Source organism: Bubalus bubalis, chromosome 14, assembly GCF_019923935.1.
Source record: "Bubalus bubalis isolate 160015118507 breed Murrah chromosome 14, NDDB_SH_1, whole genome shotgun sequence".
In the NCBI taxonomy this organism is placed as follows: domain Eukaryota; kingdom Metazoa; phylum Chordata; class Mammalia; order Artiodactyla; family Bovidae; genus Bubalus; species Bubalus bubalis.
Window position 1 is genome coordinate 3,107,410 of NC_059170.1, and position 25,215 is coordinate 3,132,624.

Here is a 25,215-nt window from a genome sequence, read left to right on the forward strand (position 1 = left end):
ACTCCAATACTTTGGCCACCTGATGCAAAGAGCTGACTCACTTCCCCGAAGAGGATGAGATGGTTGGATGGCATCACTGAGTTGATGGTCATGAGTTTGAGCAAGCTCCGGGAGTTGGTGATGGACAGGGAAGCCTGGCATGCTGCAGTCCATGAGGTCGCAAAGAGTCAGACACGACTGAGTGGCTGAAGTGAACTGAAAACTTATAGCTGATTACTAATGGGAGTTGATTTGGCCTAGAAATCCCTCTAAGAGTTCAAGTCGTATTTAACATGCTTAGATTCTGTAGACAAAACAATCTGCCTTTAAAACTATCATTAGGGGGGCTTTGCTGGTGGCCCAGGGGTGAAGAATTCGCCTGCCAGTGCAGGAGACACAGTTCACGATGATCCCGCACGCCACGGAGCAACTGAGTGTGTGTGCCACAACGGCTGAGCTTGTGCTCTGGACCCCGGGAACTGAGACTGCGGAAGCCCGTGCACCCAGAGCCTGTGCTCCGCAAAATAGGCCACCGCAACGAGAAGAACGCACACCGCATCTGGAGAGAAGCTGGCATAGCAGTGAAGACCCAGCACAGTCAAAAATAAATTAAATGAACAAAATTTTTAAAAAGCTGCCATTGGAAGAAAAGCATCCTGATTTTCTCACTGCAGTTCCGCCTAATCCTTAACAGGCCAACCTGGCAGGCAGGCCTGAGTTCACAGGCCTCACTCTGCCCCACGTGGACTCTCGGACATCTCATGCCTAGGGGGTCCAGCACACGCCCAGAGGGTGACCCACATCTATCACCGAATGAACTCACTTGTCTCTGAGGACTCTGTGTCTTTGGGGAGTCACATCTGTCATGGGAAAGACTGAAAACACCTTTCAAAGAAAACCTAATTTACTTTGAGAAGTGCGTGTGTGCCCCGTCAACAATCTTTTTGTGTACTCTTCCATGGACGGGATGATGGAACAGACAATTTCAAGCCAAGGCACTTTTCTAAGACACCTGTCTGCTGATAACTGATCATGAAATACAAGTGCCTCAAACGCCCGAGAGGAGGGAGGGCGATGCGTCCACTGCAGCAGGCAGGGGCCCGATGGACGTTCTGCACCCGTGTTAGGCAAGTTCCGCCCTGCTTAGGGGATCAGAGAAAGGCTGTCAGGTCTGAGCGAAAGAGTCACCTTCCTTCTGGACTCTGCTTGCCTTCCCCAACGTGGAATGTGAACTGTGTGTCACGGAAACGAGAGTGAGAATGCTCATCCTATAAGATGGGTTGAAGAAGATGGAGGGGGATGTCAATATAAATATTGATACGCCGTCTGCTCGTTTTGGAATTAGAATGCAGATGGAGAGAGTACACTTAAAATGCAGATCTTACCACAATTTTCAAGGTTATTAGCAACTGTTTGTATTGATACACGTCTATATAAAGTCAACTGTATTAACAGACATTGCGTATTGAATGCCTACCAGGTGCCAGGTAACACCCTAAATTATTTACATGTCCTATGGTATTTAATCCTGACAGCAATCCAGGGTGGAGCGCAACTCTGCTTGATTTTAAGGATAGGGAAACTGAGGTCAGCTCTCTCTGACTTTAAGATTTATACTCTTAAATTTATGCTATATATATATAGAATTCCATTTCACACACAAATGTGCATACACACATCCATCTGCATTCACGACCCCAGATTCTCGTGTATGTCTGTAGACTGCACTCTGGGAAGCCTCAGAAAACACAGGGATGCAGAAAGAGCGAATAGCTGCGCACTACAGTGACCCGCAGGGTGGCGTAATTTAAAAACAAACAAAGTGAAGCAAACATGCAAATACGGTAACAGCAGCATTCTGGGTTTACACTTGGTCTCTTTCACAAACAGCTCTGAAGTCCTGACGCAGAGGTGGGTTTGGGGCATGGGCATGTGTCCCCTCCTCTTCAAAATGCCTCACACGGCTTCCGAATCAAAACCCCTCTGTGTGAGGACACACGGTGTTCAGCGGCACCCCGTTTGGGACACCTTTCTGAAGCAGTAACTGGAGGCAGAGATAAAAAAATGAACTTTTTCTTATAAACTTGTGCTAACTCTTACATGCACTTTTAATGAACAGGTCGGATGTGGTTCTGAGGACGTCTGCATTTTTCTCTAGACCTCATTTCTTCCCTTCGGCTGTAATGAGAGGGGAAGAGAGGAGCAGAGAGCCGCTCCAAGTCCTGCAATAGTTCATAAATATCTCTTTAAATATGATACTGTCGAAGCCCTCGGTGGCCATTACTTATTTATTAAGCTCCCTGTCCAAACTTCTCTCCATATCATGACCACTCTCTGAACTCACACATGATCTTCCGATATGTCAAACACGGAATCAGCTTCTCTCGCGTCCCATCATCCTCTCTCGCCTCTTTGTAATCACCTTTGCATTGGCCCAACTTCTGTTTCATATTCATATTTTAATTCAGTGCAGTGTTCTATTTGCCATTGATTCGCCCTACTGTCTGCCTTGGAATCACACACGACTGTAGGAAATCATTCCACCACAGGCATTTTCCAACCAAAATCCTTTTATCGAAAGAGACAAAAACTACAGTGTGATACCTGGAATCTACCCAACAACACACTTTACTAAAAAGTATGGCAAGTATATAGGCCTCCTTTAAAATAAAATTTTTTTTTAATACAGAGAACCATGGGGAAGAAAGGGCTTCCTTGGTAGCTCAGTTGGTAAAGAGAACGCCTGCAGTGCAGGAGAGCTGGGTTCAACCCCTGGTTTGGGAAGATCCCCTGGAGAAGGGAAAGCCTACCCACTCCAGTGTTCTTGCCTGGAGAATCCCATGGACAGAGGAGCCTGGTGGGCTAGAGTCCATGGGACTGCAAGAGTCAGACATGACCTAGCAACTAAACAGAACTGTGAGGAAGAAAATTGAACCATCATGACAAGTACTCTCACCTCAATATAACAATTAAATATTTTGGTGTGCTTTTTTTGCACAGTTTAGATTATAATATGTATCATATTATGAATTCTCCTCTTAACATTAAAATATAAGATTTTCACATACCGATAAAAATGTTTCCTAATCATCAAGAAAGAAGTGCAAAGAGGGTATGATTATTAAAACACAAAGAAAATAGCATAAAAACAGGGCAGAATTCTAATCTTGTATTCTGCAGCTTGAGCACAAGTCAAACAACATTCTATCAGCCTCCGACATGGTGTATCTGATGTGTTGTGGATTGCCTGAATAGCTGAGGGCTGTTCGTCTTATTCACCCTTATTCTGCCCGGTTAATAATCTCTATCAATGTTTTGTCTGACTATTATAAGCTCCATGAGGGAAGGGACCACGACTGTCTCATTTCCTCTGCATATCCAGTGCCTAGCACGGTACCAGGCACATGCTAGAGCATAAGGAAGTGGATGTCAAATGAATAAATTATCTATGTCTTCCTGAGGATTAGATGCCAATCAAGTGGCATTGGTATTACACTCAGAGAACAGGAAAATCAAGGATGTTTCATTTACCAGTTGACATGACAAGAGGAAAAGGGGATTCCTATCTAACACAGCATTGTTGTTTTTTAATTATTCTGTCAGTTTAGAGAAATAAATGATTATAAATCCTTTTGTGAATTTCAATATGTTTAACCTCTGAAAGACTAGACCTGGTCAGGGAGCCTTTATAAACATGGTAAAACTTTCTCAATTACCTTTGGAGCGATTCTAGGACTTCTTCATATTGGGTTGATGGTAATTACTACCATCCCCACTGCACATCTGAACACTTCATTATTCCACAAAGGAAAAGACAGGAGGCAGCCTTAGAAAAACAGAAAGCAGAATCAGATGACATCATTAGTGCTGGACACTGCGTTGAGTTTTGTGAGAGGCTTTATAAACCTCACTACGTGGCAAAAGTTTTGTGCACAGAACTCAGGACGCGGAAGGAACTGCAGCGCCTTCCCAGGCATATTCACCAATTGCGCTTTATTTTCACCTTCAAAAATAGGGATAAAACTAGTACCTACTTTATAGAGTTATTGTAGTGATAAGCAAATTAATTAGTATCTTAAAGGACTTAGAACATTTTCTGACGTAAAGTACTCCCAAATACTAATAATTCTGCCCCTAATATATGTGTATATTTATTATTTATCATTATGTCACACCTCATATATGTCATATGTTATATCATTTTATATATAAATGCAATTTATATAACTACATATGTGAAAGTTTCTCAGTCGTGTCCGACTCTTTGTGATCCCATGGACTATACAGTCCGTGGAATTCTCCAGGCCAGAATACTGGAGTGGGTAGCCGTTCCCTTCTCCAGGGGATCTTCCCAACCCAGGGATTGAACCCAGGTCTCCTGCACTGTAGGTGGACCAGGGAAGCCCAAGAATACTGGGGTGGGTAGCTGTTCCCTTCTCTGGGGGATCTTCCCAACCCAGGAACCAAACCGGGGTCTCCAGCATTGCAGGCGGATTCTTTACCAGGTGTTCTACCAGGGAAGCCCATATACAATATAGTATAATATATATAATTAAATGAAATATATAATTATACATTAAAGTACATATTATGTATAATATAAAGTACATAAGTAACATGTAGTTTAATATAGTAAAATACATATTTTATTATATTTCATTATAAAGTTAAAATATTTTTATTGTAGAATAAGTATTTTTAAATTCTAAAAATATTAATATACATTAATTATTTTAATTGTTCAAATTTTGGAAGAAACAGAAAAGAGTAAAAAAAAAAAAAAATCACCTGTCGTCTTTCACCAGGAGATAACCTCTGTAATAACAAACAAACATCTCTGTGTTTCAATAGGAGCAGTGGTTCTAAATGTATCAGTTCAGTCAGTTCAGTTCAGTGGCTCAGTCGTGTCCAACTCTTTGTGACCCCATGAATCGCAGCACACCAGGCCTCCCTGTCCATCACCAACTCCCGGAGTTCACTCAGACTCACGTCCATTGAGTCGTTGATGCCATCCAGCCATCTCATCCTCTGTCGTCCCCTTCTCCTCCTGCCCCCAATCCCTCCCAGCATCAGAGTCTTTTCCAGTGAGTCAATTCTTCGCATGAGGTAGCCAAAGTACTGGAGTTTCAGCTTCAGCATCATTCCTTCCAAAGAAATCCCAGGACTGATCTCCTTCAGAATGGACTGGTTGGATCTCCTTGCAGTCCAAGGGACTCTCAAGAGTCTTCTCCAACACCACAGTTCAAAAGCATCAATTCTTTGGTGCTCAGCTTTCTTCACAGTCCAACTTTCACATCCATACACGACCACTGGAAAAACCATAGCCTTGACTAGACGGACCTTTGTTGGCAAAGTAATGTCTCTGCTTTTGAATATGCTATCTAGGTTGGTCATAACTTCTCCTCCAAGGAGTAAGCATCTTTTAATTTCATGGCTGCAGTCACCATCTGCAGTGATTTTGGAGCCCCCAAAAATAAATTCTGACAGTGTTTCCACTGTTTCCCCATCTATTTCCCATGAAGTGATGGGACCAGATGCCATGATCTTCGTTTTCGAAATGTTGAGTTTTAAGCCAACTTTTTCACTGTCCTCTTTCACCTTCATCAAGGGGCTTTTTAGTTCCTCTTCACTTTCCGCCATAAGGGTGGTGTCATCTACATATCTGAGGTTACTAATTTTTCTCCCGGCAATCTTGATTCCAGCTTGTGCTTCTTCCAGCCCAGCGTTTCTCATGATGTACTCTGCATATAAGTTAAATAAGCAGGGTGACAATATACAGCCTTGACGTACTCCTTTTCCTATTTGGAACCAGTCTGTTGTTCCATGTCCAGTTCTAACTGTTGCTTCCTGACCTGCATATAGGTTTCTCAACAGGCAGGTCAGGTGCTCTGGTATTCCCATCTCTTTCAGAATTTTCCACAGTTTATTGTGATCCACACAGTCAAAGGCTTTGGCATAGTCAATAAAGCAGAAATAGATGTTTTTCTGGGACTCTCTTGCTTTTTTGATGATCCAGCGGATGTTGGCCCAAATCCTTCAATCTTTCTTGCCTCAGAAGATGGAGCCCACGTCTCCCCATCCTGAATGAAGTCCACACTTTGCGCTTCCCTCGCAGCCGACAGGAAGTGGAGGAAGTGACGGAGCGTGAGCGCCACGGGAAGCTAGGCCGCTGCCGCCTCTGTGTTGTCTCTCAGGCTGTCGCTCTGACAGAAGCAGGCCGCCATGCTCTGAGGCACTCAAGCAGCCCATGGAAAGGCCCACAGAGGAGGACCTGAGGCCTCTCACAACCAGAACCAACTCGCCAGCCATGAGAGCGACCCCACGAAGAAGGAGGCCCTTCCAAGACGCGGCCCACCCACATCCTGACTGAACCTCACGAGGGGGCAGGAGCTGGAACCTCTCAGCTAAGCTGCTAGCAAAGTCCTGACCAGAAAACCACGAGACAATCAATGTTTATTTTTGAAGTCATTTATTCCACAGTCTTAGATAACTTATACAATGACTCTCTATAGTCTTGTATAATTTCTGGAATTTCTGTTAGTTATTTCAGCTAAGCTCAATTTTTTTTTCCAAAACTTTGATTACAAATTCTACATGTGTTTTTTTTTGGTATACATGTGTTCCCCATCCTGAACCCTCCTCCCTCCTCCCTCCCCACACCATCCCTCTGGGTCGTCCCAGTGCACTATACCTGAGGCAGATTCATTTTGATATTTGGCAAAACTAATACAATTTTGTAAAGTTTAAAAAAAAAATTATAAATCAACTATACAATAAAATTTTTTAAAAAACTAAAAAAAAAAAAACTCTACATGTGGCTTCATCACTTTGAATATTTTAACATATTGTTGTAAATCTTTTACAGATAGTTCCATTATCAATGGTTATGAGGGGATTCATTTTGTCACTTTTTGTGTGTTGATCTCTCATGAGGGGGTCTTATCCAACTGTGAGTGGACTCCACATCCATTCATGAAGCAGGTTTGGGATACAGATTTCTCGTATTTAGTTTTAGCCATCTATGACATTGGATAACTAATAAGTTTCCTTAAGGTGACCTTGAAAGGTGGAGGAGTTTCTTGAATTCTGCTTTTACTAATTGTTGACCTTTGACTTTGTACAAGAAGCATATTTCTAGCTCCTTACCACCATACAGAAGTGAAGCCTCATTCCCCCCACCAGACAAGAAAATTTCAGAATTAAAGTCTTTCCTGGACCCCTGTGAGGCTCTTCCACTCTTCCCAACGCAAAAACACGCACAGTTCTATTCTGCATTCTCTGAACACACTCGTTGCAAGCTCCCTCGATTTCTCCCTCTGTCTGTTGATTATTGGAGTATCACAACTGTAGAATCTCTTCCCTTTTCAATCTGGCATCTCAAAATATCACACTCACTGAGACTTTAATTCTATTGACACAAAACATTTTAAAGCCAAATATAAAATATCCCCTGAATTTCCCTGGTGGTCCAGTGACTAAAAATATGTCTGCCAATGCAGAGGACACGGGTTCAATCCCTGGTCTGGGAAGATGCAACGTGTTACGGGCCACTCAGTCTGGGCACCTAGACTGCAGAGGCTGGGCTCTGCGCCTGGAGCTGCAGCTGCGGCAGCCCACGCTCCACAAGAGAAGCCGCAGCGGCGAGAAGCTTATGCATCACAACCAGAGAAAGCCTGCTGCAGCCAAAAATCAATCGACCAACATAAAAGATTTGCAGACATGGGTACCAACATACAAACCTCTCTACAAGATCTGTTTTTCCACAAATGCTATTTAACTCTCCTATTTGTCACTTCATGCCCACTACCCATGATCTAATCTATTTGTTAGTATAGTAACACCAAAAATTCTATCAGTTATTTATTCCTATGAACTTAGATGACACGTTGGATGAGAATTAGTGCTCTTTGTTAGTGATTTACGTTCAATTTTTATTATAATAATCTACCTATGGTCCAAGGCATTCACGGCCACACCACATTGCTTTTCTTTCTTCTTTGGATAAATAGACACCTTAGTCCGGCCCTGGGCGTCTCATAGCATGCCAGCCTCCTCCCTGAAGCGCAGCATAGAGGCCGCCACGCATGGAGCAGGGGCCTCAGAAGTACACGGTGAGCACGAGTGCTCCATTTTCACTGAGAGCAGCTGCTCATTTGCTACAAGAAGAGAGGCCTCAGGGTTAGAAGGGACGGAACCGCTCAGCCTTTAATGTTTTTGCAAAATTATCTTGTTGACAAGTGCAGCATTATAAATTTGAATCCATTAGCTAAAAGGATCCATAAATATTTGAATAATGGCCTTTTTAGAGTTTTACCAGTCTATCAAACTTGTCACATGTCCACTTTTTACATTTTTCCTACTGCTGAAAAGAGAAGGGCTGAACTGAATCTTACAGATGGTTTCTAGACATAGGTATTTTATCCTTGCTTTCAAAATGGAAATGCTTTTCCAAGCAGAAGTTAACTAACAAAGCTGCACCAGTACCTGGGGTGGGGAGGGCACAGTGCCCCCGAGCTCTGCTCTCCTCCGCTCCACGGTGCTATCCGGGCAGCCAGGGCTCTGCCTCCAAGCCTTGCATCGAGAAATGGCCAGACGACAGGTTCTGGCTGGTGAAATGTGAGCAGATATGACCTGAGTCACATCCAGAGAGTGGTTTATGGAGCCCATATGTCTCCTCTGTTGTCTTTTTCTCTAGCTAGCACTGAGGGATCTGAGGCTGTGAATGATGGAGCTATAAGCTAGAAGGAGCCACGGACATCAACCCACTTTCAGGAATAAAGTGATCCACATGCTGACCATGGACGCTAAGACTGGTCTGCTGCATGTGTGAAATGCACTTGTACTGCCTTCAGCTATGGAAGTTTTGAAATTGATTTCAGCAGCTAGCCATACTGCAGTTAATAATAATAACAATTAAAAAAAATACCCAGGGATGCAAGGATTCTTCAAAATACACAAATAAATCAATGTGATACACCCTAATAAGTAGAAAGATAAAAACCATATGATAATCTCAGTAGATGCATACAAAGCTTTAAACGAAATTAAACACCCATTTATGATAAAAAAAACTCTTCAAAAAATGAGCATAGGAGGAACCTACATCAACATAATAAAGAACTTATATGATAAACCCACAGCAAACAATATTTTCAGTGGTAAAAAACCTAAAGTATTCCCTCTAAGATCAGGAACAAGACAAGTGTGCCCCGTCTCAGCACTACTATTCAATATAGTTTTGGAAGTGGTAGCTAAGGCAATCAGAGAATAAGAAGAAATTAAAGGAATCCAGATTGGAAAAGAAGAGGTAAAACTCTCCCTGTTTGCAGAGGACATGATACTATATACAGAAAACCCTAAAGATACCATCAGCAAATCACTAGAGCTAATCAGGGAATTTAGCAAAGTCACAGGATACAAAATCAATACAGAGAAGTCACGTGCATTCCTATACACTAACACTGAAATATCAGAAAGAGAAATCAAGGAATGAATCCCATTTACCATTGCAACAAAAAAAACAAAATGCCTAGGAACAAACCTACCTAAGGAGATAAAAGAGCTGTATAGAGGAAAGGATAGGGCACCGATGAAAGAAATCAAAGGCAACACAAGGAGACATCCACGCTCCCGGGTGGAAGAATCAATGTTGTGAAAATGACTATTTGCTTTTGCTAAGTCACTTCAGTCGTGTCCGACCCTGTGTGACCCCATAGACGGCAGCCCACCAGGCTCCCCCGCCCCTGGGATTCTCCAGGGAAGAACGCTGGAGTGGGTTGCCATTTCCTTCTCCAATGCATGAAAGTGAAAAGTGAAAGTGAAGTCACTCAGTCGTGTTCGACTCTTAGCGACCCCATGGACTGCAGCCTACCAGGCTCCTCCGTCCATGGGATTTTCCAGGCAAGAGTACTGGAGTGGGGTGCCATTGCCTTCTCCGGAAAATGACTATACTACCAAATATAATCCACAGGTTCACTTCAATTCCTATTCAATTACCAATGACATTTTTCACAAAACTAGAACAACAACAAAACCCCAGTAGCCAAAGCAATCTTGAGAAAGAAGAATGGAGATGGAGGAATCAACATCCTGACTTCAGACTACACGACAGAGCTATGATCCTCAGGACAGTCTGGTGCTGGCACAAAAACAGAATACACACAAATGGAACAAGATAGAAAGCCCAGAGATAAACCCACACACCTGTGGATACCTTACATCTGATGAGGGAGGCAAGTTAATATACAATGGGGCAGATAGTCTCTTCAACAAATGGTGCTGGAAAAACTGGACAGCTACATGTAAAAGTGAAATCAGAACACTTCCTAACACCTACACAAAGATAAACTCAAAATGGATTAAAGAGCTAAATGTAAGACCAGAAACTATAGAACTCCTAGAAGAAAACATAGGCAGAACACTCTATGACATAAACCAAAGCAAGATCCTCTGTGTCCCACCTCTTAGAGGAATGGAAATAAATATAAAAGTAAACAAGTGGGCTCTAATTAAACTGAAAAGCTTTTGCACAGCAAAGGAAACTATAAACAAGGTGAAAAGACAACCCTCAGAATGGGAGAAATAATAGCAAATGAAACAACTGACAGAGGATCAATTTCAAAAATATACAGGAAGCTCACACAAATCAATACCAGAAAAACAAACAATCCAATCAAAAAATGGGCAATAGAGCTAAACAGACATTTCTCCAAAGAAGACATACAGATGGCCAACAAACACTCGTTATTAGAGACATGCACATCAGAACTGCAATGAGATATCACCTCACACTGGTCAGAATGACCATCAGCAAAAAATCTACAAACCGAATGCTGGAGAGGGCGTGGAGGAAAGGGAACCCTCTTGCCCTGTCGGTGTGAATGCAAATTGACACAACCACTATGGAGAAGAGTAGGAGACTCCTTAAAAAACTGGGACTAAATTCACCATATGACCCAGCAGTCCCCCTAATAGGCACATACCCTGAGGAAACCAAAACTGAAAACGACACATGTAACCCAGTGCTCACTGCAGCTCTATGTACAATAGCTAGGACATGGGGGCGGCCTCGATGTCCACTAGGGCACGGGGGCGGCCTCGATGTCCACTAGGGCACGGGGGCGGCCTCGATGTCCACTAGGGCATGGGGGCAGCCTCGATGTCCACTAGGACATGAAAGCGACCTAGATGTCCACTGACAGATGAATGGGTAAAGAAGCTTTGAGACATACATACATAGGAATATTACTCAGTCATATAAAGAAAGGCCTTTGAGTCAGTCTTAATGAGGTGGATGAACCTGGAGCCTATTATACAGAGTGAAGTAAGTCAGACAGAGAAAAACAAATATCGTATTTTCACACATATGTATGGAACCTAGAAAGAGGGTAGTGGTGAACCTTTGTGCAGAGCAGCCATGGAGACGCAGACACTGAGACTTAAGGACACGGCTGGAGGGGGCGGGGAAGACGGAGAGGGCGGGAGGAATGGCCACAGCCACATGGAGACATCCATCAGCGTATGTGAAACATACAGCCAGTGGGGATTTCCTGTACGACTCGGGGATCGGGCTCAGTGACAGCCTAGGGGGTGGGGGTGGGAGGGGACATGGGTAAACCTATGGCTGATTCACATTGATTCTGGTAGAAACCAGTGCAGTACTGTAAAGCAGTTATCCTTCAATCAAAAATAAACGCATTTTTTTTTTAAAAACCTATTATATAAGTTAAAATAGTAACGGAACTCCTGGTTCCTTTTGCTGTTGTTGTTCTTCGTATGGAATTACAGGTTCCTTTGTTGTTGCTGTTGTTTTCAAAAGAGTATCTCCTACATTCTCCAACAGTGGCCTCTGAATACATTTGCAAGAGGTGGGATGTGACTTGGCTGTCTTGTCTGTATTAGAACGTAGCTCTACCAAGCCTGTGGGAACATCTTGCCGCCTGGCAAAGGCACCAAGCAGATAGGTTTTTAATACGTGTCCCACCACCTGCTTGCCTGATTAATTTTAGAGGATTTGGTGCAGTTCTCAGCCAACAACTGCCAGTCACAGCTCTGTGAACTCCTGCAGGGGTTTCAGCCTCACACTGTCACCTTGGTGGTTTTTATGGTAGGTCATTATACACATTTCATCCACATTTCTAGGCTTTTTCTAGTCTACTCGTAGGTTCAGCAGCTCACAATAAAGCTTCACCCCACAGCCATATCCCAGAGCACTATCATCAGGAATAACACTCTCCTGGTACCTCTCTCTGACCTGTGGGACTGTTTTAAAGGCTAACATTCATTGTTTGTTATCTTTGTTAAGTCGCTCCAGTCATGTCCAACTCTTTGTGGCCCCATGGACTGTAGGCTGCCAGGCTCCTCAGTCCATGGGATTCTCCAGGCAAGAATACTGGAACGGGTTGCCATTTCCCCTCCAGGGGATCTTCCCAGCCCAGGGATCAAGACGGCGTCTCATGCGTCCTGCAGTGGCGGCAGGCTCCTTACCGCTAGCGCCACCCTGGAAGCCCCAGCGTTCAACTGAGTGTTTACAATGTGTCAAGTCTCGTGCTAGCTGTTCCATAAACATTAGTTCTGCTAACCCTTATAACAACCCTGTAGGATTTATATAATTATTTCCAAGACAGGAGATTTAAGGAAGTTAACTAATGTGTCAAAATTTACATAGCTGGTAAGTGGATAAACATGGATTTAAACTTTAATTTGCCTTGTTCCAATTCCATGTGTTGTGGGACTCTTATAGAGAATGTTAGGGGCATCCTAATTAATTGACTTTATAGCCCAGGGCTTCTCAAGCTTGGCTTATTGAACTTTGGGGCCAGATAATTCTTTGTTGTAGGGGGTCATCTTGGACGCTGAAATGTAGGGCATTTCACAGCCTTCCTGGCCCCCAATCACCAGAGGCCAATAGTACCTTCCCGGTTGGAGACAACCAAAAAAGTCTTTAGACATTGCCAAGCATCCCTGGGGGAGAATATTACCCTCAGCTGAGAACCAGAAACAAAACCCCATGTTAGAAATAAATTTTTATCCCTAAGGAACAGAGGTAGTAGCTTCTTTCTGATTAACAGAAACTATGTAAGTGACCGTGTCTCCATCTTCACTGTGGCCACCAGGAAGCTCAAAGACAAATTTAGATGTCAACTATAGCAAATAAGCTATGGCTTCACAGAAGAACCAAGGTATAAAAAAAAAAAAAAAATTCTTATACTGATTTTGAAATCAACTTGTGTAATTATTTGATCAAAGTTGAATCTTTCCAGGAATGATAAATATTCCTGTTTTCTCCTTATATCTTTTTGATAATTCTGATATTAAAAAAAAACCAATGTTGGACTAAGGAACTGAAATTTATTGAAACATTATGGCTCTCGGAGTTGTAGTTTAAAATGGGTCAGGCACAGTAAAATAATAGAAAGAGTAATTGTAAAAAAGAAACCAGAAAAGCTTTGGAAATGTTTATTTTCCCTCCGTAGTTTCACTTAAAATGCTGAAAATTATTGTTTAATTAAAATGTTTTATTTCTAAGTTTAGAAGGGGAAGATGTTGTGATAAAATGGATACCTAAGATGTTTGTCTGAGATTTTGCTACCACACAGGCTCTCAATTGATACACAAAGGCAGATTCAGCCGGTTTTTTAATTCTACCACATGTTTTCACAGATGAGTTTTCCAGTCTGTCAATTAGTGGGGAGATAAAAACTGGGTCCAGAACAAAGGGTGACTCAGAGGCTCGTTTGGGAAACAGGATTTCTGGTTCTGCCTTGACAGATTTGGAAGAAGAGGCAAAACATTTCCTGTAAATACCATCGCTAGGATGGATCCTCACTCTCTCTTTGCCTCATCAAACAGAAATCTATATTGTGCCTTGAGTTGAGCCCTAGAGAAATTATCAATATTCACACATCTGGCACAAATCTGTTGGAAGGAAAAAAAAAAAAAGCCACGATGCCATCTGTATTTCCTCCGTCGTTTCACAGCACAGCTCCAGTCTCCTGCCGTCATTCTGTCCCCCAGTCTTGTAAATATAAAGTCACATTACTTGGCTTGTTTGAGGACACTGTTCGTCATACGGGGAGGATGAGGAGATGATGTCACTGCCAGGAAGGAAAAAAAAGCACGCCTTTCCCAATCCCCCACCTTCCCTGGAGCACGAAGGAGCCAAATTTCATCAAGTTTGGCACAGTTGTGGGAATTAACATGACTGAAATGTATGCCAGATTTCAAAACAATTTCTAACAGTTTCTGTGAGGCCGTGTAAGCAACTGAAAATTGACATGTTGTGTTGTGCCCGAGCCAGCCAACTCCTGTCACTGCATAATTAGATTTTCCTGCATGAGAGGAGAATTTTCTTTAAAAAATTATGAAATAAGGCAGAAACTAATATAAAGTAGAAGTGGGCCTGTGCTTTGCAAAGAGGTAGCCTTCCACTGAAGAAGGACTCGGGACGCACACGCGCACGCACCCAGGAGAGGCCAATGGCCCTGGCTTTCTCGGCTTCACATGCATGAAACGCTCTTTGCAAAGGGAAGAGGATTCTCAGCACAAGCCAGATGGAAGTGGGCCCACTTGGCTGCCCAGGGAATGGCTGAAACCCAGAACTAAGAACAGATTTTGGAGCTAATGAATGTATGTGACTTCCTTCTAATACAGGACAATAGATGTGGCAGAACCGGGTGTCCCCTACCTTTACTCTCTCCTTCGGCAGTGACAGAAGTTTCTGTTGGGCACGAGGTCGCTCAGCAAGACTACGTTCCCCAGGCTCCCTTGAATCTCAGCTTAATCATGTAACTGGGTTCTGGCCAACGAGACATGAGCAGAATGTAAATTTCTGAATTCTGTGCGGCGCCCTTAACAGGAAAGGCAGGTACCCTCCTTTCTCTCCCTTCCTGTCTTCTGAAGGCAGTATGGTCATGAGGATGAGATTTGTACTATGTGGACGCGGGCTGCTCCCTAGATGTGATGAGAGTGTGTGTGTGTCTGTGTGTGTGTGTGTGTGTATGTGTGCTCAGTCGTGTCCAATACTATGAGACCCAATGGACTGTAGCTCCCAAGCTCCTCTGTCCATGGAATTTTCTAGGCAATAATATTGGAGTAGGTTGCCATTTCCTACTCCAGGGATCTTCCCCACCCAGGGACTGAACCTGTGTCTCCTGCATTGGCAGGCGGATTCTTTGCTGCTGAGCCACCAGGAAAGCCCCGATGTGGCAAGTAATAAGCTAAAAAGAGGCACATCCCTGATACTGTTCAGTTGCCATAACAACCTTGGATGACCTCCTGGAACGTTCCATGAGAGACAGGCCAGTGACTGCTTTGGTTAAGCAGCATAATTTTGGATCTGTTTTAACAACAGATTTGTCTATATCCTAACCACTATTGCACTTGGAGATGAACTGCAGAGTTTGTGAGAGCTCTTGCAGGCAGAATGTTTATAGCCCTAGACGCATGTATCTTTGCTTCCCAGTCACCCTCTTCGAAATATTAATAGATACCTTTTCCCAAATGACCTTCACTCTCTGAAAGGCAAAACACAACTCAAAATATCATTCCTTCAATTCATTCATTCACTCATGGTGAGGTGATTACAACATTATTACAGTTTTACAAATGAAGAAACTATAAGTTAGAGGGGTGTAGTAACTTACCCCAAACCACACAAGTAATTTCAGTTTTTTCACATCCGTGAAACAAAGCTGTGGAACCAACACTAGAACACAAGTCTGCTGAGTTCAAAGCCAGTGATCTTAAAACCTCTTTGCTCCTCAACTATATGAGGAGCTTTTTTTAAAGCTTTTTAAAAGCTTACATGAGGCTTTTTTTAATCAAATTTGTGAGTAAAAGTTTCAGTATATTTGCAAAAAAGAAAAACAACAACAAAAAAAGGTTAATTAAAAAAATTTTTTTAATTCTTACATCAAGGTTTTTTTCTTGTGGCCAGTAATAGAAACCCTTAACCCAAACTGGTTTACCTACTCATGGGGCCTTACTGGCTTACTCAGGACTGATCCAGTCCTGGTTTACTTACTAATGGGGCCTTACTGGCTTACTCGCAACAGATTCAGTCCTGGCTTGACCTGGGCGGGAACAATGCCTCAGAACACGATCCTTGCCACCTCTCAGCACAGCTCTTCTTCAAGTTGGCTTCGCTCCCAGGTTCCGTACGATAACTCATGTTGTTTAATTACAGCAGAAAGTAGTCCTGCACACTGTGGTCTGACGGGTTTATGGGCCTTTCTGCGACTAATAACCAGGACCTAGAGGACCCAGGGCTCTGATAGGTCAGGCACGGATTGCCCCCTAAATCCCAACCAGGCCACAGATTCTAAGAGTGGAGGAAACATGGTTCTCAAGATGCCAACAAGAGTGCTGCCACCAAGGAAGAGGAAGTGGACACTGGGTAGTCAACAGTGTAGATATTCACTGCGTGTCTTTACACACGCAAAGCTGTCCTACCATAGGAATCTAGACTTATGTTTTATTATCCTTTCCAATCATTGGACTAAACTATTGCTATTTCTCCCTAGTATCCTTCACAGATTCACAGTCCTACCCACACGCTCACAAACATGTATATCCAAGTGGTACACACACACACACACACACCCCTTATTCATTCCTCTGCCATTGCTGTTCCAGTTTCCCTAATTACCTCTTGTCTTCTGGAGACAGCCAATACTTCCAAGGGTGATATCGCACCACAGTGCGAGACTGAGATTACCATGACTGGGAGTCCAGATTTCCCAACAAGTGTTTCAGTTCAGTTCAGTTCAGTGGCTCAGTTGTGTCCGACTCTCTGCGACCCCATGAATCACAGCACACCAGGCCTCCCTGTTCATCACCAACTCTTGGAGTTTACCCAAACTCATGAACAAGTGTTTATACGATCTCAAACAAGTAACTTAACTTTTGTAAGCCTTGATATCTTCATATTAAAACGGGATCACAATCATTCCTACTGCATAGAGTTGCCATGAGGATTAAATATTATATGTGATTCATACAATACTCTAAGCACAGGATCTAAATTCACAATCTATGCTAGCCAGTATAGGTAGCAGGTCATGGAGGGCCCCCTTACCCCTCCTTCCTCTAGAGAGTCTTAATTTCCCTGGACAGTCTGACCTAAGCTGCCCTTGTCTGAATTTCCACACTACTCAGAACTGACACGGTGTGTGCTGGCTCTGAGGCATACAGCGCCTGCGTCGGTATTCTCTCGTCCCAGCAGCCCACCCCCGATAGCAGACGCTGTCTCCCTCCCACACTGGACTTAAGCCCCCTGTTGAAGGATACAGATCTGAAGTCAGACAGACCACAGTCTAAGTCAGAGCTTTGCTATTTGCCAGCTCTAAGATCATGTACACGTTATTTAATTTCTATAAACTTCAGTATTCTCCTCCGCAAAATACAGCTGGTGTTGAACATAAAGCACTATATACATAATGCTTTAGTGTGGTTCCATTCACATAATAGGTGCTCAGTAAATGGCAGCCGCTGCTTTATATCGCATGTATTTCAATCTGTTGTGGTGCTTCAGTTCTCAAACTTGATCATCCTAATAAATTGTCATGGAATGAGTGTGATTGATCTAAAGGCCTCTCCCACGCATGACTGGATCATATTTTGCAAATACCATTAATCTATGCGGTCATATCAGAGTGGAAGGCACACTCAGATTCAATTAAAAAATTCCAGCAGTCAAGTTCAGAACAGGGATAATGACAGAGAACCAAGAATGACTGAGTTCCTATTATGAACTGAAAATGCCCTAGACAAGAATTTTATTATCTCAGCTGTTCCTCCAACAGTCTTGGATAGCAAAACAATCCAATAAATAGTAGCTTACAATAAAAATGTGATAAAATTTTCACAGTTTGGTAGGTGGCCTGTAGCTTCCCTGATGGTTTTGTTTGGTGTTCACACAACTGCATTCAACTAGATGGCCATGGTGTGTGTGCGGTAATGTTAACTTGGCCTTACTCAGATGTCCAGCAGGTCCTGTTGGCTGTCAACTAGAGCACCTCCACCTTGGTTCTCCATGTGTTGGCTTCTGTAAGCCAGACTGGCTTTCTTGCAGTATGGTGGTCTCGGGGCAGAGTCCCATCAGGGCGAGTCCCAATGGGCTTGTGCTTAGTAAGGCTCAGCTTACATAGCTCATCACAAAGGACAATGATATTCCATTGGCCAAAGCAAGTCACATGGCCAAGGCCAGAAATAATCTATTCTGTCTCTTAATAAGAGCTGTGGCAGGCAATCTGTGGTCATTTTTCACCTGTCATGGAGAGTTTAAACAAGGTGGCATGAGGCAACCAAGAGGCACAGTTTAGAATCAAATTCAGATCTGAATGTTCCGATACTCTTTCTAATATATCACAATGTCTCAGAACAGTCCAAGAACCAGGATTCTCCGTAACCACCCAGATTTATACTTCATTTCTTACAACATATATTACAGTCCCTACCACATGAAAGTGATAAAAAAAAAAGTGAAAGTTAGTTGCTCAGTCATGTCTGACTCTTTGCAACCCCATGAACCATAGCATGCCAGGCTCCTCTGTTGATGGAATTCTTCAGACACCAAACCCAGGTCTCCTGTATTGCAGGCAGATGCTTTACCACTTGAGCCACTGGGAAGCCCTACCATACAACAGGCATCATTTCTCGTTCTGGGGTAGAGCAGTGCGCAAGACAAGCAAAAACTCTGCCTTCAGGAAGCTAAGAACCCATAGCAATGTCAGATTAATAGGATGGGGGTAATTAAAGGAGAAGGAAACGCTAGATTGATCGGTCAAGAAAGGCTTCTCTTGGAAGACATGAGACAGGAATAGAGAAATGAAGGCAGCTTGGGAAGATGGTTCTAAGGGAAATGTCCAGGAAATGTAAAATCCCTAAGGCAAAAAGAAGAGTTGTGAGAGGTGGAGACTAGAGTTTACAGGATCTCGGAGGCCATAGAAAGGTGTTTGGATTGGACTTGAGTTGAAGCAGGAAGTGACTGCAGCATCCCGAGCAGGGGACCGATGCTGTCCACGTTACATTTGACTTGAATGACCCTTGCTGAGACACCCTAGTTTCGGCTGCCACGCGGCACGGACATTAAAGAGCAGCAAGCGGAGAAGCAGAGCTCGGCTGGGAGGTTCAGTGCTGACAGCGGCAATGGAGAGAAGGGGAGGCTCTGCTCTGCGATAGGGGGTCTCAGCCTTCATGGTGATTCCTTGTGGGATGGAGATTAGTAGACACAGAAAACTGCAAATAGGGTTGAGGATGTCAGCTAACACCGCTCACTGAGGCCACAGGTAATTGACAAAGCATTGAGTCTACTTCTTCATGAAACTGAATGTCATTGGCTCATTTTGTTTTCAAAAAACATGAATAGGAGTCTTTTTGAAAAATTACTTTCAAGTTCATACAAGCGTGGTAGGTGAAAAAGACAAAATGCTTTAACGATGAGCAACAGAAGGAAGAGGAGTCAGAAATGGATACTTCCTGGTTGCTGAGAATGCCTAAAATCCCTTGTTCCCAATCATGTTCTCTAGTTGGAAGTTAGGCATTTGCCAGTAAACTAAAAGCGAGTCAAATCTAATCATGAGAAAAGAAGCAATGAGCATCACATGGACCACATTCCATTGTCCACCTGGACACTAACTGGATGGTACATCCAAACAGTGCAAAAACCACAGCCCCAGTGCTATTTCTCAATAAAAGTGAAACACATTCCCTTCCTCCTAATCTACTTTCTAGGCTTCCCAGGTGGCTCAGTGGTAAAGAACCCACCTGCCAATTCAGGAAACACAGGAAACGAGGGTTCAGTCCCTGGGTCAGGAAGATCCCCTGGAGGAGGGCATGGCAACCCACTCCATTATTCCTGTCTGGAGAATCCCATGGACAGAAGAGCCTGGTGGGCTGCAGTCCATAGGCTGGCAAAGAGTTGGACACGAGTGAGTACAAATGAACAGTCTGCTTTCTGATCCCTATAGCTCCCCAACATACAGGCCTCGGAACACCTAAATTAACCCATGTTCCTCAGGAGGCAACTACACCTTGTCAAAGCAAGAGACCCGGGTCGCTGTTTGGTCTAATAAATTATATTCTGAGACTTAATTCCCTGTTGCCTGTATACGTTTCCTGCATAACGATCCCCAAACAATAAATCATCTTTCTGTCTTGTCCGTCACGTGTGAGCTCATTACCTCACACATCATAATTATAATCAACAAACAAAATGCAAAGAAAAAAAAATCGAACAATGAAATGGTACTTTTTCCCTTAACAACAGTGAAACTTTGTGTGATTAGGCGTGTGACAACACAGATGGGCGCTTTGCATGATTTCTGCGTAGCTCTTTTACATTTTGCAGATTTCCTTAACAGGTCCAACTGCCTAAGGAGGGGGAAAAAGCTCTTTTTACCTTTAAGACTTCGAAGTCTGATTTTTTAAGTGCACAGATAACTTGAATGCCTAAATTGAAAAATGAGAAGAATATCCGTAGGGAAAAAGGAGCTTATTGCTGCCTCCCTGAAGTTCATCAAATGTTGTCACATATTTCTCTAACATTTTTGACTTGGTTAAGTGCAAATTTAGGTGAACACACTCTTTTCCCAGGGTTCATGGCAACAGGAATATAATATGTATTTTCTGATTAATGAGTTCAACTCTACAGTCTCAGGGATCTTAGGCAAATGGGGCTTCTTAGAGGCAGAGGATTGAACCAAATGACCTTACATTTCCATTATTTCCTGACTTAGTTTTTGCTAACTTTTTAAGCACTCCTCATACATTTTCATACACATTTTTAGGTGTATTTGTGACATATAATAATCTGAAATCTCCATCTCAGAATTTAAAATCCTTAACAACAGTACATATAAACTTCCCCCATAACTATGGAGAAAATTTAAATTAGGAATTTAGTAAATGGATGAATGCTAACAAAGCTCACCTTATTACTCATCAACTAAATTATTATATCAGCTGGAAAATAAATAAATTACAATTCAAATAACTGAAACACTGCCATGCATATAAGTCCAAATTCTTTTTCCAATGTGTTATTTGGGGCAGCAATGTCTAATTCATTGATAATAGGCCAGATCCCTTTTCCAGTCTCCCTTTTTATTTTGTAGTTAATCATTCATGCCATTTTATATGGCTTGTGGTTATCAGGGAAAAACTGACACTATCTCCTAGGACACGATGAATTCAGTTTCAGCTAGGAAACTTAATAGTTGACCCTAAATAACAAAGCTGCCTCTGAGAAGACAGTGTACATAGACTGAGTAAAATGAGTTTAAAGTGTATTCAAACCAGACAAAATTGATAGCTTAAGCGACTTAGCAGCAGCAGCAGCAGATACTTAGAAACAGAGAAACAATACTTGTTTAAGAGGCAGGAGATGTAGATAGTGGGGAACTGTTCGGTTCTGCAGTGAAGACCTCAAAAAGACACACAACCTACCTAGTCAGGCCTCCACTGAAGAATTTTACAAAGAGGGCAGAAAAAGGAAATACATGACAGGTAGTTAGAGGCTCTTGGCCAGTGTAGACCTGATGAAGCCAAAGCAAAAGAATAACAATGTGTGCAGGGAACGTTTTTTGTGTTACTTCTTTCTGAACCATGTCATGAAGGCAGAATAGACATAGCACAAGAATGTAGAATCAGTATAACAAAGTTCGCACTGACCCAATCCATATTGAATGAGTTTTTACTAAGTGAAAAACACATACAATATACCTATCAGCTTATTCTTCCTCATCATGTTTGGCAGTCAGATATCACAATGCACTTGCTTGATTCTTGCCCTTCTTCTTTGTATTGAGTTGGACAATACAAACTCCATGGCAGCATCTCTTGTTTACCAATAATAAGTACTCAATAAATATTATTTGAAAGGGTCCATCCTCCCAGTGGTCCATTAGTGTTGCATAAGGTCCATGCTCACAGCCTCAGGTGAACAGAAAACTGAGCAGGCAATTGTAATATGTGACCAGTATGAGTAGTTCAGGAGGCAAGGGGAGCACAGAGGTGACGCCCTGACATGTCAGCTGAAAGAAGGGATATTGTAAAACCCCTGCCTCCCAAAAAGAGAAATAAGAGGGTTTACTTTCTTTGTATATTTATTAAATGTGTTGAACCGAAAGGCACACAACCCAAAGCTAAAAGAATGATGAAATTGCATCATTTTTCACTTCTGTCTCCAGCTAACACACATCTTATACAAGGGGGGAAAAATGACCCGTGTGATCTTGTTACTGAATTTACTAGTCTCTGCTGCTGCTGCTGCTAAGTCGCTTCAGTCATGTCCGACTCTGCGTGACCCCATAGACGGCAGCCCACCAGGCTCCCCCGTCCCTGGGATTCTCCAGGCAAGAACACTGGAGTGGGTTGCCATTTCCTTCTCCAATGCATGAAAGTGAAAAGTGAAAGTTGCTCAGTCGTGTCCGACTCTTAGCGACCCCATGGACTGCGGGTCCATGGGATTTTCCAGGCAAGAGTACTGGAGTGGGGTGCCATCGCCTTCTCTAGTACTCCTTAAATGAGGGTGGGGAGAAACAAGCTGGGCATGAATGAGTCCGTGTCATTCATGAGCTAGGCAGAATCATCCCAGCATTGGTGGAATTTAGGGCACTGGATGAAGTGTGCGTGCGTGCGTGAGTGTGTGCGTGTGTGTGTTTTCAGTGAGATCGCATTCTCGCCTTTATGAAGAAGCCACCAGACAGTTACTGTGCACTCTGGAGGGCTGCAGTGCCCTTCCTCGCTCACCTCTGCCGGCCAGTCTGGACATCAGAGTAAACGCCAGAACCCACCTTATCAAATGCTTCTGTTGCAAAACAGCCAGACATTGTCAGATACAGACGGTGATGCTGACTTCTCAATGGCAGAAAAAAGGACCTAAATTAGACTTCTAAAAAAAGAATATTGCATATTTATTTCTACAATAACACCCAGGAAAAAACGTTAGTCAAGAAGCAAGCAATTGGGTGAATAAATAAGCTTGTCTTTGTTCTCATCAATTAAGTTATTACATCAGTTGGAAAACCAGTGAATTATAATACAGATGTTTAATGAAACACTGCTGAGCCTATAAGTCAAACTCCTATTTTGTGGTGTGATTTTGGCTGCATAGTTTTGTGTGTGTTAAACCGTATTTATTAGCTGATACCCATTATTACTTTGAGCAAGGTATAATTCAGTTGTCAGGCTCCATCGCAGGCAAGGAGATTTAATCAGTAAGAGCCGCTTTGCTACTGAGTATAAAACAATGTGGGTTTCATGAAGCAATCACGGCAGTGTGAAAAAAATGGGATTAATTAGTATTGTATAAGAACAGGCTGCATGCTCATTAAAGCCTTGCGAGGTGGCTCTTGATAAACTGCCACTTGATAGGATGGCATTAAAGTGACAAGGCGAAGACTTCATTCCCAAATCCATCCTGACTGTATCTTGCTTTTAAGTTACCTGGAATGACCCTCCTTGGCGTTCTGAATACAAAGATCAAAATGACTGCCAGGGATCCAGGGGCCACCTGGACCGAGGAAGCCAGGCAGAGGTGCAGACACTTCAAAGACCACTTTTTTTGAACTTGCAGTCAAACACGAATCAATAGCTGTAAATGAGGCAGCGCCAGGGGTGGTGGATTTGCATTCGCACTCGGCAGGTCGGGCAGAAACTAATTTGACAATTGGCAACCCACCTTAATGAAGGGCACGTACAAACCCTCTGTTTGTTTACCCAGGGCTGGCAGTGCTTGGAAACCTACGGGTCCTGAGGAAGAGAGCAGGGGCTCCAGAGAGCCTGGGGTGGGGGCGCATGGGGGGCGTCAGGGGGAAGGAGGAAGACTGTAACTGGGGGAGCTGCTCATTTCTCCCCAAGCACCCACTGACTAAATTATTTGGGCTTCCAAAATGCCTCTCTTCCTTCCCAAAATGAATAGTTATTTTTTGTTTTGTTTTATTTTCACAGTGAAAGCATCTGCACATGAAAAAAAGCCCTGTGAGAACAATCTGCTCTGGGTGAGGAATATTTTTTTGATGTGCTTTAAACCTGTTTTTCTCTTCGGGCTCTCAAACCTGTAACAGTTTGGGCTGGGTCTTCAAGCTGCAGTCACCTGGCCGGGGGAGGGGGCTGGATTTCAAGTTAACATGAGCCGATCTCAGAGGATCTTCTTTCACCTACACCCCCTAGCCCCAGCTTCCATCTTCCCAGTGACCTCCACAAACACAGCATATCAGGGAACTCTGTAAAGACTAGGTATTTGTCAGGTTTATTTCTAGGACTGAAAAATGCACTCAGAAACCTCAAAACTCTCTGTTCCTCCACCCCCAACTATATGCATATGTAACGTACATAACTTGTTGAATCTGCCCGCCGTATTAATGTACTGCTTTCTATCAGGAAGCTCGAGGACTCAGCTCACAACTATAGGTTGTTTGCAATTGAATTCGGGTAATGCCACTGGAGTCTGCAGATTCCGAGCACCGGGCAGAAGTCAGACTACCTGAGCAGGCTAGATAGGATTAAGCACACCGCTTTATCAAGTGGTGTGTTGCAATAATATCCATTCAAACCCTAACATCTCATTGTTGTGATCTGAGCTGCGTGATGTAATGCAATATGACAGCCACTGAATTAATAGAAAATGGAATTCATCTCTCAAAATTGCACACAAAATAAAGGCACAGAGACAGACAAAAATAGAGAGAGAAAGACAGACAGATAAATACCTTTAATAGTTTTTTCTGTACCCAAATGAGTCTGCCTGAGTCTGGCAGCATTAGGAGCATCACATAGCCTCAGCCCGTCTGCCCAGAGGCCCCTGCCACCGTATTCACCCCTCTGTTAGGGAAAGCACTGAATGGTTCCTGTTCTGTTCCTTTTCTTTTAGCAAGTGAATCGCACAGCAATCCACTGAAAGCTCTGGTACCAGCATCGCCACGTAGGCACGACACAGAGGAAATTCTCTGCCCTTCTTAGCTTGCAGAGAACCTCCCGCAAAAGCTGTACAACTCCTTCAGGTAGTAGCCACCTACTTGATTTATAATCCTACAGTGGCGGAAGAGGTTAGCTGGGTAACTCAAATCACTAGATTTCACTAATGAACTAGGGCCAGGGAGAAAGCACTCTACATTGTAAAGGCTGCATTTCACCTTCCCTATGCCCCGCGTACTTTATCTCCAAATTTTTACATTATTTATATAAAAAGGGAAATGGTTTCTCTCAGAGGAAAATGAGTGAGCAAAGCATCTC

General features: G+C 43.2%; 1 long non-coding RNA gene across 1 annotated transcript in view; it reads right to left on the bottom strand.

Moving 5' to 3' along the window:
* Nucleotides 1-3,791, bottom strand: part of LOC123329112 — a 140,671-nt gene extending 136,880 nt beyond the window's left edge. Inside the window, exon 1 of the long non-coding RNA XR_006544266.2 lies at nt 3,696-3,791. This is a non-coding gene — a long non-coding RNA (uncharacterized LOC123329112). The remainder of the gene's footprint in view (nt 1-3,695) is intronic.
* Nucleotides 3,792-25,215: the final 21,424 nt, after the last annotated feature.